Consider the following 13,641-nt stretch of genomic DNA (forward strand, 5'->3'; position numbering starts at 1 on the left):
TTGTTCTTATTTTTCTAGGGCTTGAGGTGTAGTGTGAGGTCATTTATTTGTTGGCTTTTCCTTCTTTTAAGGAATGAACTCCATGAAATGAATTTTCCTCTTAGTACTGCTTTCATAGTGTCCCAGAGATTTCGATATGTTGTGTCTGAGTTTTCATTTACCTCTAAGAATTTTTTAATTTCCTCTTTGATGTCTTCTGCAAACCTTTGTTCATTCAGTAGCATATTGTTTATTCTCCATGTGATGTAGGAATTTTTCTTTCTTATTTTATTATTGATTTCCAATTTCATTCCATTATGATCAGATAAAATGCATGGTAGTATCTCTACTCCTCTGTATTTGCTAAGATTTGCCCTGTGACATAATATATGGTCTATTTTTGAGAAGGATCCATGTGCTGCTGAGAAGAAAGTGTATCCACTTGATGTTGGGTGGAATATTCTGTATATATCAATTAAGTCTAAGTTATTAATTGTATTATTGAGCTCTATGGTTTCTTTATTCAACTTTTGTTTGGAAGATCTGTCCAGTGGTGAGAGAGGTGTGCTAAAATCTCCCATGATTATTGTATTGTGGTCTGCTTGACTCTTGAACTTGAGAAGAGTTTGTTTGATAAACGTAGCTGCACCATTGTTTGGGGCATATATATTAATGATCATTAAGTCTTGTTGGTGTATGGTTCCCTTGAGCAGTATGTAGTGTTTATCTCTTTTGATTAACTTTGGCTTGAAGTCTATTTTATTTGATACAAGTATGGACACCCCTGCTTGCTTCTGAGGTCCATATGAGTGGTATGATTTTTTCCAACCTTTCACCTTCAGTCTGTGTATGTGTTTTCCTATCAGATGATTCTCCTGTAGGCAGCATATTGTTGGATCTTTCTTTTTAATCCAGTCTACTAGCCTATGTCTTTTGATTGGTGCATTTAAGCCATTAACATTTAGGGTTTCTATTGAGATATGGTTTGTACTTCCAGCCATATTTGGTTATTTATGTTACTTAACATGATTTGTTTTTCCTCTTTGATTGGTTTTTCCTTTACTGTACTACCTCCTGCTGTTGGTTTTCATTGTTATTTCTCATTTCCTCTTCCTGTAATGTTTTGCCAAGGATGTTTTGAAGAGCTGGTTTTTTAGCTGCAAATTCTTTTAACTTTTGTTTATTGTGGAAGATTTTTATTTCATCTTCAATCCTGAAGCTTAATTTTGCTGGATACACGATTCTTGGTTGGAACCCATTTTCTTTCAGCATTTGAAATATGTTGTTCCAGGATCTTCTGTGTTGAAAAATCAGCCATTATCCTGATTGGTTTACCCCTAAATGTAATCTGCTTCCTCTCTCTTGTGGCTTTTAAGATTCTCTCCTTATTCTGTATGTTGGTCATCTTCATTATTATGTGTCTTGGTGTGGATCTCTTATGATTTTGTACATTTGGCATCCTGTAGGCTTCTTGTATTTGGATTTCTGTTTCATTCTTTAAGTCTGGGAAGTTTTCTAGTATTATTTCATTGAACAGATTGCTCATTCCTTTGGTTTGGACCTCTATACCCTCTTGTATTCCCAATAACTCTTTTTTTTTTAAATTTTTTATTGTGGGTTGTTCAAAACATTACAAATTTCTTGACATATCATATTCCACACTTTGATTCAAGTGGGTTATGAACTCCCACCTTCACCCCATACACAGATTGCAGAATCACATCAGTTACACATCCATTGATTTACATATTGCAGTACTAGTGTCTGTTGTGCTCCGCTGCCTTTCCCATCCTCCCCCCTCCCCCCTCCCCACCTCTCCCCTCCCCTCCCCTCCTCTCTCTCTACCCCCTCCACTGTATAACCCTGAGGGTCTCCTTCCATTACCATGCAATTTCCCTTCTCTCTCCCTTTCCCTCCCACCTCTCATCCCTGTTAAATGTTAATCTTCTTCTCCTGCTCTTCGTCCCTACTCTGATCTTAGTTACTCTCCTTATATCAAAGAAGACATTTGGCATTTGGTTTTTAGGGATTGGCTAGCTTCACTTAGCATAATCTGCTCTAATGCCATCCATTTCCCTGTAAATTCTATGATTTTGTCATTTTTTAATGTAGAGTAATACTCCATTGTGTATAAATGCCACATTTTTTTTTATCCATTTGTCTATTGAAGGGCATCTAGGTTGGTTCCACAGTCTTGCTATTGTGAACTGTGCTGCTATGAACATCGATGTAGCAGTGACCCTGTAGCATGCTCTTTTTAGGTCTTTAGGGAATAGACCAAGAAGGGGAATAGCTGGGTCAAAAAGCTCCATTCCCAGCTTTCCAAGAAATCTCCATACTGCTTTCCAAATTGGCTGCACCACTCTGCAGTCCCACCAGCAATGTACAAGTGTACCCTTTTCCCCACATCCTCGCCAGCACTTGTTGTTGTTTGACTTCATAATGGCTGCCAATCTTACTGGAGTGAGATGGTATCTTAGGGTGGTTTTGATTTGCATTTCTCTGATAGCTAGAGATGGTGAGCATTTTTCCATGTACTTGTTGATTGACTGTATGTCCTCCTCTGAGAAGTGTCTGTTCAGGTCCTTGGCCCATTTGTTGATTGGGTTGTTTGTTCTCTTATTGTCTAATTTTTTGAGTTCTTTGTATACTCTGGATATTAGGGCTCTATCTGAAGTGTGAGGAGTGAAGATTTGTTCCCAGGGTGTAGGCTCCCTATTTACCTCTCTTATTGTTTCTTTTGATGAGAAAAAACTTTTTAGTTTGAGTAAGTCCCATTTGTTGATTCTAGTTATTAACTTTTGTGCTATGGGTGTCCTATTGAGGAATTTGGAGCCCGACCCCACCGACTGTAGATCGTAGCCAACTTTTTCTTCTATCAGACGGCGCGTCTCTGATTTGATATCAAGCTCCTTGATCCATTTTGAATTCACTTTTGTGCATGGCGAGAGAAAGGGATTCAGTTTCATTTTGTTGCATATGGATTTCCAGTTTTCCCAGCACCATTTGTTGAAGATGCTATCCTTCCTCCATTGCATGCTTTTAGCCCCTTTATCAAATATAAGATAGTTGTAGTTTTGTGGATTGGTTTCTGTGTCCTCTATTCTGTAGCATTGGTCCACCCGCCTGTTTTGGTACCAGTACCATGCTGTTTTTGTTACTATTGCTCTGTAGTATAGTTTGAAGTCTGGTATCGCTATACCGCCTGGTTCACGCTTCCTGCTTAGCATTGTTTTTGCTATTCTGGGTCTTTTATTTTTCCATATGAATTTCATGATTGCTTTCTCTATTTCTACAAGAAATGCCATTGGGATTTTGATTGGCATTGCATTAAACCTATAGAGAACTTTTGGTAATATCGCCATTTTGATGATGTTAGTTCTGCCTATCCATGAACAGGGTATATTTTTCCATCTTCTAAGATCTTCTTCTATTTCTCTCTTTAGGGTTCTGTAGTTTTCATTGTATAAGTCTTTCACCTCTTTTGTTAGGTTGATTCCCAAGTATTTTATTTTTTTTGAAGATATTGTGAATGGAGTGGTTGTCCTCATTTCCATTTCAGAGGATTTGTCGCTGATATACAGGAATGCCTTTGATTTATGCGTGTTGATTTTATATCCTGCCACTTTGCTGAATTCATTTATTAGCTCTAATAGTTTCTTTGTAGAGCCTTTTGGGTCTGCTAGGTATAGAATCATATCATCTGCAAATAGTGATAATTTAAGTTTTTCTTTTCCTATTTTTATGCCTTTAATTTCTTTCGTCTGTCTAATTGCTCTGGCCAGTGTTTCGAGAACTATGTTGAACAGAAGTGGAGAGAGAGGGCATCCCTGTCTTGTTCCAGATTTTAGAGGGAATGCCTTCAGTTTTTCTCCATTCAGAATGATGCGAGCCTGAGGCTTAGCATAGATTGCTTTTACAATATTGAGGTATGTTCCTGTTATCCCTAGTTTTTCTAGTGTTTTGAACATAAAGGGATGCTGTACTTTATCGAATGCTTTTTCCGCATCTATCGAGATGATCATATGGTTCTTCTTTTTAAGTCTATTGATGTGGTGAATAACATTTATTGATTTCCGTATATTGAACCAGCCTTGCATCCCAGGGATGAATCCTACTTGATCATGGTGTACAATTTTTTTGATATGTTTTTGTATCCGATTCGCCAGAATTTTATTGAGGATTTTTGCATCTAGGTTCATTAGAGATATTGGTCTGTAGTTTTCTTTCTTTGAAGTGTCTTTGTCTGGTTTAGGTATCAGGGTGATGTTGGCCTCATAGAATGAATTTGGAAGTTCTCCCTCCTTTTCTATTTCCTGAAGTAGCTTGAGAAGTATTGGTATTAGTTCTTCTTTAAAGGTTTTGTAAAATTCTGCTGTATACCCATCCGGTCCTGGGCTTTTCTTAGTTGGTAGTCTTTTTATGGTTTCTTCTATTTCCTCAATTGATATTGGTCTGTTTAGGTTTTCTATATCCTCCTGACTCAATCTGGGCAGATCATATGACTTAAGAAATTTATCTATGCCTTCACTATCTTCTAATTTATTGGAGTATAAGGATTCAAAATAGTTTTTGAATATCTTCTGTATTTCTGAAGGGTCTGTTGTGATATTGCCTTTTTCATCCCGTATGCTAGTAATTTGAGTTCTCTCTCTTCTTCTCTTCGCTAGCATGGCTAAGGGTCTGTCGATTTTGTTTATTTTTTCAAAGAACCAACTTTTAGTTTTGTCAATTTTTTCAATTGTTTCTTTTGTTTCGATTTCATTAATTTCAGCTCTGATTTTCATTATTTCTTGCCTTCTACTTCTTTTGCTGTTGTTTTGCTCTTCTTTTTCAAGGATTTTGAGATGAAGTATGAGATCATTTATTTGTTGGTTTTTTCTTTTTTTAAGGAATGAACTCCAAGCAATGAATTTTCCTCTTAGAACTGCTTTCAATGTGTCCCATAGATTCCGATATGTTGTGTCTGTGTTTTCATTTATCTCTAAGAATTTTTTAATTTCCTCCTTGATGTCTTCTATAACCCATTGATCATTCAGTAACCTATTGTTCATTCTCCAAGTGATGTATGCTTTTTCCTTCCTTCTTTTATCGTTGATTTTCAGTTTCATTCCATTATGATCAGATAAGATGCATGGTATTATCTCTACTCCTTTATATTGTCTAAGAGTTGCCCTGTGACATAATATATGATCTATTTTTGAGAAGGATCCATGTGCTGCTGAGAAAAAAGTGTAACTGCTTGATGTTGGGTGGTATACTCTATATATGTCAATTAGGTCTAGGTTATTAATAGTGTTATTGAGTTCTATAGTTTCCTTATTCAACTTTTGTTTGGAAGATCTGTCCAGTGGCGAGAGAGGTGTGTTGAAGTCTCCCATGATTATGGTATGGTGGTCTATTAGACTCTTGAACTTGAGAAGAGTTTGTTTGACGAACATAGCTGCACCATTGTTTGGGGCATAAATATTAATGATTGTTATGTCTTGTTGGTGTATGGTTCCCTTAAGCAGTATGTAGTGTCCCTCTTTATCCCTTTTGATTAACTTTGGCTTGAAATCTATTTTATTTGATATGAGTATGGACACTCCTGCTTGTTTCCGAAGTCCATATGAGTGATATGATTTTTCCCAACCTTTCGCCTTCAGCCTATGTATGTCTTTTCCTATCAAATGCGTCTCCTGTAGGCAGCATATTGTTGGGTCTTGTTTTGTGATCCATTCTACTAGCCTGTGTCTCTTAATTGGTGAGTTTAAGCCATTAACATTTAGGGTTATTATTGAGATATGGGTTGTTCTTCCAGCCATATTTGTTTATTTCTGTTACTAAACATGGTTTGTTTTCCTCTTTGATTATTCCCCCCCCCCTTTACTGTCCTACCTCCCACTGTTGGTTTTCATTGCTATTTTCCATTTCCTCTTCCTGTAATGCTTTGGCGAGGATGTTTTGAAGAGATGGTTTTCTAGCTGCGAATTCTTTAAACTTTTGTTTATCGTGGAAGGTTTTAATTTCATCTTCCATCCTGAAGCTTAATATCGCTGGATACACAATTCTTGGTTGGAACCCATTTTCTTTCAGTGTTTGAAATATGTTATTCCAGGATCTTCTAGCTTTCAGAGTCTGTGTTGAAAGATCAGCTGTTATCCTGATTGGCTTACCCCTAAATGTAATCTGCTTCCTTTCTCTTGTAGCTTTTAAAATTCTCTCCTTATTCTGTATGTTGGGCATCTTCATTATAATGTGTCTAGGTGTGGATCTCTTATGATTTTGCACATTCGGCGTCCTGTAGGCTTCTAGGATTTGGGATTCTGTCTCATTATTCAAGTCTGGGAAGTTTTCTCATATTATTTCATTGAATAGACTGCTCATTCCTTTGGTTTGGAGCTCTGTACCTTCCTGTATCCCAATGACTCTTAAGTTTGGTCTCTTAATGTTATCCCATATTTCTTGGATGTTCCGCTCATGATTTCTTAACAGTCTTGCTGAGCTGTCTATGTTCTTTTCCAGTTGAAATACTTTGTCTTCATGTCTGATGTTCTATCTTCTAAGTGTTCTACTCTGCTGGTAGTATTCTCCATTGAGTTTTTAAGTTGGTTTATTGCTTCCTGCATTTCTAGGATTTCTGTTTGTTTGTTTTTTATAACCTCTATCTCCCTGTATAGTTGATCCTTTGCTTCCTGGATTTGTTTGCGTAATTCATTGTCGAAGTGATCTTTCATTGTCTGATTTTGCTGTTTAATGTCTTCCTTGATACTCCAGATCATCTGAAGCATGTATATCCTGAATTCTTTATCTGACATTCCATCTGCTGCAGCTGTTACCTCTTCTAAAGTTGCGTTGACCTGCATTGCTTGTGGTCCTTTCTTTCCTTGTCTTTTTGTACTGCTTGCGTATCTTTCCTGCAGGTGCGGGCGGCGGCTCTGCTCTCTCCTTATTCCAATTGGGGTGTCATGGCTACCACGCCGGCAGGTCACTGGGCCTGTTCTGGGCACTGGCAGCGGCTCTGTTCTGCCCCTACTCCAATTGGGGTGACGAGTGTACCACGCCGGCAGGCCACCGGGCCTGATCCGCCGGTCGGTTGCAGGTTTGCCTACCCTGCAGGCGCGGGCGGCGGCTCTACTCTGCCCCTACTGCAAATGGGGTGATGTGTCTGTCGTACCGGCAGGCCACTGGGCCTGTCCCGCTGGTCGGTCGCAGATCTGCCCACCTTTCGGGCACGGGTGGAGGCTCTGGTCTGCCCCTACTCCAATTGGGGTGTCGTGACTACCCCGCCTGCAGGACGCTGGGCCTGTTCCTGGCACGGGCAGCGACTCTGCTCTGCCCCTACTCCAATTAGGGTGGTGTGTGTACCACGCCGGCAAGCTCCTGGGCCTGATCTGCCGGTCTGTTGCAGGTCTGCCTACCTTGGAGGCTCAGGCGGCGGATCTGCCCTGCCCCTCCTACCACGCCTGCGGACCCCTTGGCCTGATCTGCAGGTTGGTCACAGGTCTGCTCACCCTGCGGGCACGGGTGGCGGTTCCGCTCCGCCCCCACTCCAATTGGGGTCACGTGACCACCACACCGGCAGGGCCTGATCCGGGCGTGGGAGAAGGATCTGCTCTGCCCCTACTCCAGTTGGGGTGACGTGTGTACCACACTGGCAGGCCACTGGGCCTGACCCGCCAGGCTGTCACAGGTCTGTTTACCTTGCAAGCGCGAACGGCAGCTCTGCCCTGCCCCTCCTACCACGCCCATGTACCACTGGGTCGCGGGTCTGCCCACCTTGCGGGTGCGGGTGGCGGCTCCGCTCCACCCTCTCTCCAATTGGGGTCACGCGGTCACCACGCTGGCGAGCCGCTGGGCCTGCTCCGGGCGCTGGCGGCGGCCCGGCTCCTCCCCTCTGGCTCGACGACAAATTGAGGAGACTTGGGTGTCTGTGCCTCACCCCCCCTACCAGGAGACCAACTGTTTCTGTCACCGCTGGTATTGATGAAGTTCTCTCCTCCGCCGCTTTCTGATGACATCAGATCTCTGTCATGTTGGTATCCTATGCGAATGGCAGCATTTCGTTCCCCTTGCCGGGCAACCAAAGCAACGGGTGAGTCCTGACCGGCCCTCAGCAGGACCCGGACCGAGAAGCAGTTTCCGCGGGCTCCTAGCCCCGGGCCAGGGAAGTTCCGGGAGCCAGAACTAGGCCGCTCCGTGCTCAGTGTAAGCTCCTATAAGTGTAGGCTCCAAGAAGTAGTCCCCACGGGCTCAGTTCCGGGAGCCGGAATTCGGCCGCTTAGTGCTTGGTGTATGCTCTGATAGGAGCAGGGTCCAAGAGGCAGCCTCCGCAGGCTCCGTGGCCCTGGGCCAGGGCGGTTCCGGGACAGTTCCAGGAGCCGGAACTCGGCCGCCCCACGCTCGGTGTTCGCTCAGATAAGATCAGGTTCTAAGAAGCACCCAGGCACTGAACCCTAGCAATCTGTCTGCAAGCCGCAGGCGAATTGCAGCCTGAAATTACCTGTTCTATGGCTGAATGAGTTGCGGTCAGTCGAAAACAGGTATGGTGACGTCAGCTTTCCAACATGGTGGCTGCTGGCCTCCTCTGTGGTCTGACCGGTGTGGAGAACTGAGATGGACCGCTTCCTTCCCCCGTCTCGAACCCAGAATTCAGCCCTGAGTACGGTGCTTGCACGGCTGGCAGAAACTGCAGCGCTGTATCCCTGCGTTGCTATCTCCTCGTTTCCCAGCGCGCGCTGCAGACTCTAGCCGCGGGGCGATTTGCTGAATAAGCAGTGTTACCCTCTGTGCGACAAACCTCTCGCGTTTGAGTCCCCGTAGCCGATCCTCGTGTGATGGAAATCCTTCCTCCAGGTTCCGGAGCACCCCACTATTGCTGGAAATTCCTTACAAGATATCCTTTAGCCGTCCTGACTTGTCATACTCCCACACAGTGAAGCAGCACACGGGGGCAATGCACTCCCCTCGCCGCCATCTTCCCGGGTCCACTCATTCCATTTCTTTTATATCACTTTCGGGTCTTAGAGAGTCCTGGTAGCTTCCAATTCAAGACTCAGAAAAAACAGGAATGGTGCTCTGGATGTCCAAATCAGGGATTTCTCGGCCGCGCTACCGGCCCCAGGAGGTGCGGGCCGAGCTCGGCTCCAGGACCCCGAGAGAGATGAGGAAGGAGAGTAGGGACCCGCAAGGGAAGGCGGGCCAAGCCCCAATAACTCTTAAGTTTGGTCTCTTTATATTATCCCATATTTCTTGGATGTTCTGCTCATGATTTCTTAACATTCTCACTGAGCTGTCTATGTTCTTTTCAAGTTGAAATACTTTGTCTTCGTTGTCTAATGTTCTATCTTCTAAGTGTTCTACTCTGCTGGTAATACTCTCATTTGAGTTTTTAATTTGGTTTATTGTTTCCTGCATTTCCAGGATTTCTGTTTGTTTTTTTTTATATCCTCTATCTCCCTGTAGAGTTAATCTTTTGCTTCTTGGATTTGTTTATGTAATTCATTGTCAAAGTGATCTTTCATTGTCTGATTTTGCTGTCTAATGTCTTCCTTGAGATTCCAGATCATCTGAAGCACGTATATCCTGAACTCTTTATTTGACATTCCATCTTCTGCAAATATTACCTCTTCTAATGTTGAATTGACCTGCATTGTTTGTGGTCCTTTCTTTCCTTGTCTTTTCATACTGCTCATGTTTCTTTCTAGCATTGTGAAACTGTTGTTAATGGTTTTGCCCTTATATATTTATATTGTTCTTGTATAGCTCCAAAGTCCCTCTTTTGTGGAGAAAGACAATGTTAACAGTTCCCAATATCAACAGTACATCATCTAAGCACAAGTTTTCATTATTAATACATTTATAGTTAGAATCTAAGTCTAAGATATTGGTTTCAATTATTATTTAAAAATATAGTCATTAGTTTCATAAAAGGCATACCATATCTGGTGGCATATAGAAAACTGAATTTCAGATGAAGGATGTTATACTTAAGGGGAAAGGAGTGAGGGTATGAGGTTAATCTAACTTAGCAACTTTGGAGAACTCTAATGAATAGACTGGTAATTTATGGAAGAATGTATAGATTCAACCTCTTTTCTGTATTTAGATAGTTACCCTATGTATAGATAGTAAAAGTTACGGGGTTGAAAGTGGGATAGAGTGAGTAAGAATGACAAAAAAAGAAAAAAATAACAAGGAAGAAAAGAGAAAAAAAAGAGAAGGAAAAAGAAGGTAAGGAAGACAAAAGGAAAATAATGGGGGAGGTGGGGCATATGCAATTCCTCTATATTATATTATTTTGGTACTTCAGTTGTTCATGCACAGTTCTTGATTTCACATATGTTGAGGTGGTGAAAGAGAGAGAAGAAAAGAGAGCAAAAAAAAAAAAAAAAGGCTCTCAGAACCCAGTTTCCCTTTCTTCCAGTAGGTGGCGTTGTCTATTCCTATCTTGAGCCTCTGTGTTCATGGTGGTGGATATAGCCAGTGAGAAAGGACATGAGCTTCCACCAGTATCCTCCCTACTCTAGTTTCTGAGGTGGAAACCAGGTGCCTGTACAGTTGTTGCTTTGCATTGATAGCTACACCCCCCAAAAGCTTGTGGGAAATATTTTGAATTATCACATCTAAGGATGGGGGAGTTGGAAACAAGGTACCTGGATCAGCCGCAGAACCGTGCTGGTAGTCATAGCCCCTTTGATGGGTTTTAAGGGTTGATGGGCTTCCTCCAGACTAGTGCACAGGGCCGGGGCCGGGCTTCTTCCCCAAGTCTGGCGCAGCACTGGGCTTCCTTCTCGGGTCTGGTCTGTTTGTTGTTGTTTTTAAAGTGAACTTACACCCAGTGATTGAAAATTTAATGATGTAAGCCTGTAAGCACTCATAAAGTAAGTGGCTTAATTAACAATGAAACCTTGAACTCAATTTTACAGGTTTTTTGCCTAAAAATTTGAACACATGTAATATTGTGAGAAATTATTTTGTGTTTTGTGTATTTAAATCATTGTACCTCTCTTGATATTCCTTAAAATTATACAGGAAGAAATCATTTTTTCATAGTGGCTGTAAATATTGTAAATCACTGTTGTTTTAGTTTGAGGCTTAGTAGACTGGGTGTCTGCTAAGAATGAAGTTTTCCAGCTCAATAGGACCTGAAGGTAATTGTCTCATTCATCAACCCATCAGGACACAAAGGAGTTAATCCAGGTTTGGTGGTGGTGAGGTGACAGTACAAGACTAAGCCAGGACCTTCAGCAGGAAAACCTTCACTGAAGTAAATCTGGGGAAATGAGCCAGGGGAGGGAGACAGGCATTATTGACCTTGACTCTTGTTTTTCAAGCATAGTTTGATTTTTTTTTTCTGGCTCAGAGTACTTCAGGGAAAATCTCCTTTATCTTCAGTTTAACTTATAAATTACCCCTGAAATACTAACACATTAGGAAAATTCTGCTCTCATCCTTGAGTACATTCACATGTCACCAGGCTCCAAAATGAGTTGTCACTGTGCTTTATTAATTTGCCTCATAGCTATTTTCTTTCCAATCCTGAACTTGAGCACTTCAAGACCCATCTTTTTAGCAGCCTTTACCACAGTGGTTTTTTTTTAAATTTATGGTTGTGTAATTCAAGATTTGGATGGGAAGAAGATGAAACTGAAATATACCTGTCACCAGTGTGTGTGTGTGTGTGTGTGTGTGTGTGTGTGAGAGAGAGAGAGAGAGAGAGAGAGAGAAAATGTATATGTATTCAACATCCTCGTCAGTATGTTACAGACAAAGCAAAAATAACAGTGTATAGTGAAAGGGCATATATTGCCAGCAACATGTTAGTTAAGTATTTAAAATTCAGAGTATCTTCTTTTTCATTACACAGAATAAATTATTAAAGCTGAACATTGGTGAACCACTCACTGCCTGTGCTGTTTGACTTGCTGGTGATCCACTTTCTACAAAATCAACATACCCTCCACTTTTTTGCCATAAATACATTTTCTATGGGTTATTTTTCTGCAACAATCTCCTTACCCAAGGTAAGGAGGATTCCTCTTGAAAATACTCAATTCTCTGGTACACAGTGATTGCACAGTAAACACAGTTCCTGAGACATCTTAAGGAAGGTTAATTTTCCTGGTATGCCCACCACATAGATACTTGTTCCTTTGACATCAAAATTGGAAGAGAATTGTCCCCTTTGACACACCTGAAGTTTACTGTAATTTTTAAAGAAAGTTTAATTATTAGTTTACAAATTGGCTCAGTGATTTAATTATTCTTGATTTGGCTTTAAAATGTAGCTCCATATCCTTTTTTAATAAGATGTGAGATGTTATTACTCAAAATGCTTTAATATCTGAATAAAAACTTCAGCAATAAAAACCTTTTCTTAGTTGTAGTAGTAATATGACTTGCATTTGTTGAGGCTTTAGGCATTCTCATTTAATCCTCAACAAAACCACAAAGATACTCAATCTTGTTCTACAGGATCAAAGCTGAAGCACAGAGAGGTTAAGTAATTTGCCCACAGTCACCCATAGTAAATGGTGGAACTGTGATCAGAAATCAAGTAGTCTGATTCTAGAGCAGAATAAAACACTGTGGACAGGTTTTGGGGAACGAGCAGTTTGTGAGACTGGTTTGTGTCCACTTTTATATATCTAATTATAAATATGCTCTAGAAAAAGCAAATTGGTTTGCATTTGTTGACAAATTTATTTCTGCATCTCTTTGACTAACTCTAAACCTCCAGATCCTTGACTTTCTCCTAAACCAGTCTTAACATCTTCCTGATTTCCTCATTAATTCAGTTGAGTAGAATCTTTGACTTCTGTTTTTTTCTTTTTAAAGAGACTTAATTTTTTGAAAATTATACTTTGCAAGAGTATTGCCAATATGAGCTCATATAACTCCCATATAATAAGATCCACTTTCAACTTCATGCATTCTTAAGTTAAACTTGGCCAAGTAGCAGAGAATAACACACATACATACATCTATGCTGTGTAAGATATATATATATATATATATATATATATATATAATTTCTTAAAGAGAAGTATAATTTGGTACTATGATGTTAAAATATTAAAACTACAAGTTGATATTAATTTTAAGAACTACAGACAATTTTAACAGGCTGGCCTGTTGCTCATTGAACTCTCATTCTATTTGCAAAAGCCCAGTGTTTGATCTGAGTTCCTCCCTTGTGGTGCCATTTCATAATCTATGGGTGTTAATGATTAATAAATGAGAAAAGAAGAATTTTAAATGTTCTCAGGGATCTATCTGTGTGACCAAGATATCTATACATTAGAAGAACAAGACTCTCTAAGGACTGGAAGGTAAACAAAATTTGTGATTTCAAAGGGATTCCCTGGGATTAGTGAAAATAGTAAATAAACCAGGACTAATGAAATGGTGGCATAGCACATTTGAAAGAAATCCTCTCCTATGATTTCCAGCTCTGGAATGTGGTGTCGATTAAATACTGGCTTTGCTGATTGAGAGATTTGCATCCCCATGCAACTTTATTTCTGACAAGGGTGACACCTGGCAGTTTAGGAGAGAAGACAATTTAGTAAAGAATCGTGAATGGGCAGGTCTGTCCAGCATATGCCATTTATTGCATAAGGTGAAGAACTCTCTGGGTTTGATGCTATAACAGTCTCTGCCATCCACGGATGCACA

This window comes from Marmota flaviventris, chromosome 19 (genome assembly GCF_047511675.1).
Source record: "Marmota flaviventris isolate mMarFla1 chromosome 19, mMarFla1.hap1, whole genome shotgun sequence".
NCBI lineage: Eukaryota > Metazoa > Chordata > Mammalia > Rodentia > Sciuridae > Marmota > Marmota flaviventris.